The 3,434-nt window shown below is 19.1% G+C and overlaps 1 pseudogene; it reads right to left on the minus strand.

Moving 5' to 3' along the window:
• Positions 1 to 3,230: 3,230 nt before the first annotated feature.
• LOC145288518 (5S ribosomal RNA) lies at positions 3,231 to 3,347 on the minus strand (annotated as a pseudogene).
• Positions 3,348 to 3,434: the final 87 nt, after the last annotated feature.

The following is a 3,434-nucleotide window of genomic DNA, read 5'->3' on the forward strand; positions in this document are numbered from 1 at the left end:
GTATTATAAAACTAAAATTAAATATATTATTATAAAACTAAAAATAAATATCGTATTATAAAACTAAAAATAAATATAGTATTATCAAACCAAAAGAAATAAAGTATTATAAAACACAAATAAAAATAGTATTATAAAACCAAAAATTAATATAGTATTATAAAACCAAAAATAAATATAGTATTATAAAACTAAAAATAAATATAGTATTATAAACTTAAAATAAATGTAGTATTATAAAACTAAAAATAAATATAGGATTATAAAACTAAAAATAAATATAGTATTATAAAACTAAAAATAAATGTAGTATTATAAAACAAATATAAATGTAGTATTATGAAACTAAAAATTAATATAGTATTATAAAACTAAAAATAGATATAGTATTATAAAACTAAAAATAAATATTGTATTATAAAACTATAAATAAATATTGTATTATAAAACTATAAATAAATATAGTATTATAAAACTTAAAATAAATATAGTATTATAAAAGTAAAAATAAATATTGTATTATAAAACTAAAAATAAATATAGTATTATAAAACTAAAAAGAAATATAGTATTATAAAACTAAATATAAATATAGTATTATAAAGCTAAAAACAAATATAGTATTATAAAACTAAAAATAAGTATAGTATTATAAAACTAAAAATATATATAGTATTATAAAACTAAAAATAAATATAGTATTATAAAACTAAAAATAAATATAGTATTATAAAACTAAAAATAAATATAGTATTATAAAACTAAAAATAAATATTGTATTATAAAACTAAAAATAAATATTGTATTATAAAACTAAAAATTAATATAGTATTATAAAACTAAACATAAAATATAGTATTATAAAACTAAAAATAAATATAGTATTATCAAACCAAAATAAATATAGTATTATAAAACTAAAAATATATATTGTATTATTAAACTAAAAATAAATATAGTATTATAAAACTAAAAACAAATATAGTATTATAAAACTAAAAATAAATATAGTATTATAAAACTAAAAATATATATAGTATTATAAAACTAAAAATAAATATAGTATTACAAAACTAAAAATAAATATTGTATTATAAAACTAAAAATAAATATAGTATTATAAAACTAAAAATAAATATAGTATTATAAAACTAAAAATAAATATAGTATTATAAAACTAAAAATATATATAGTAGTATAAAACTAAAAATAAATATAGTATTATAAAACTTAAAATAAATATAGTATTATCAAACCAAAAGAAATATAGTATTATAAAACTAAAAATAAATATAGTATTATAAAACTAAAAAGAAATATAGCATTATAAAACTAAAAATAAATATATTATTATAAAACTAAAAATAAATATAGTATTATCAAACCAAAAGGAATATAGTATTATAAAACTAAAAAGAAATATAGTATTATAAAACTAAAAATAAATATAGTATTATAAAACTAAAAATAAATATAGTATTATAAAACTAAAAATAAATATAGTATTATCAAACCAAAATAAATATAGTATTATAAAACTAAAAATAAATATAGTATTATAAAACTAAAAATAAATATAGTATTATAAAACTAAAAATATATATAGTATTATAAAACTAAAAACAAATATAGTATTATAAAACTAAAAATAAATATTGTATTATAAAACTAAAAACAAATATAGTATTATAAAACTAAAAATAAATATATTATTATAAAACTAAAAATAATTATAGTATTATAAAACTAAAAATAAATACAGTATTATAACACCAAAAATAAATATAGTATTATAAAACTAAAAATAATTATTGTATTATAAAACTAAAAATAAATATAGTATTATAAAACTAAAAATAAATAAATTATTATAAAGCTAAAAATAAATACAGTATTATAAAACTAAAAATAATTATAGTATTATAAAACTAAAAATAATTATTATCCGTTCGAATATGGTTTGAAAATGTCTGATTTTAAACGTTTTCTTTACAACGTTACTTCTTTAGACCAGTTTGCGAATTAGTTTTGATAAAAACAATTCCGTTTACGACCGGAAAAATTCAATTTAAATTGATTAACAAATAAACAAGATTTATTCATACTTGATGTGATAAATACTGAACACATATTATATTTATAACGCAACTATTATATATTATATCTGGTTTTCCTGTTCTTTTTCCTTTTTTTATTTTCTGTTTGTTTGGCGTCGAAAATAATAAACGGAAACGATTTTTTAATTTAATCATTTGAAATGTAAGGTTAAAAAACACACGAGATTTGCACGAGATCGTGTAATGTTTATGTAAGTTTCTACTTTTAGTTGTAAGCATATTAGATAGATTGGCTGAAGAGAGCTTGTGATGGGGACTTGAAATGGCTTCCTATTATCAGGTCTTCTCTCATCTAAACTTTCTGATAATAAAAATATAAATATTACGCTCTTATTTAGAAATAATAGAGCACTCTGCTGTAATTCTGTTTTCACAAATATAACTAAGTATACATGTATATATATATATATATATATATATATATATGTATATATATATATATTTCTGTGTGTGTGTGTGTGAGAGAGAGAGAAGGTAGGTGTTCCAGAGTATATACTTTTGACAATCATTGTAAATATACAAAGGTGTAGTCTTATTTATTATCAATCTTTCAAGCTCATTAGATGTATAGATCTTACAAATAAATTTTAATTTAAGGAATCTTGATTAATTTGTGTTCAAAAGCTTTGGAACAAATGCAATAAAAATTTCATATATTTCAATTTTTAAATAGGAGATAGTGTCTATATTATTCTCTAAAAACTCGTCAAAATACGCCAACTGGACTGGAATTTTTTTATTAATTGAGATCGAGTTTTTATTGTTAAATTTTCACATAATTCCGAGGCGTCTAAATTCTTACGATAGGTGCCAAATGCCTGTTTATTAATTTCCATATTGATAAATTACACCAATTGTAGACTATATTCCGACCCAGTAGTCTCGTCGCGGTATTTTAAAATTCATATTAGTCCATTAATTAATTCAAAAGTTAATTCCATAATACCGGCTTCTTCAGTCTTGGACAGACTAAGGAAGGGTTGCCTTTGCATGAAATTTTTGTGGCAGGAGGGGCGCAATCCCCAACTACACCTCTCCTGAGAGGACATTGTTAAATACCAGTGGCAAGTGAGTACAGGATGACTGGAAACAAATGCTGACATAAGCGGAGAGCACATACAGCGCCTAGAATCCCCACATGGTCACCCATCTGATACTAGCCAGGCTCAACGTTGCTTAACTTCGGTGATCTGACGAGAACCGGTGTGTCAACGTGATTATGCCGTATACATAATACAACTGTATATAAGCAAATAGACGTAAGGAACTTTATATTGATAGAGAATTGACACACACACAGATATATATATATATATA

This window comes from Euprymna scolopes, chromosome 11 (genome assembly GCF_053919585.1).
Source record: "Euprymna scolopes isolate OS-2025 chromosome 11, ASM5391958v1, whole genome shotgun sequence".
Lineage (NCBI taxonomy): Eukaryota > Metazoa > Mollusca > Cephalopoda > Sepiida > Sepiolidae > Euprymna > Euprymna scolopes.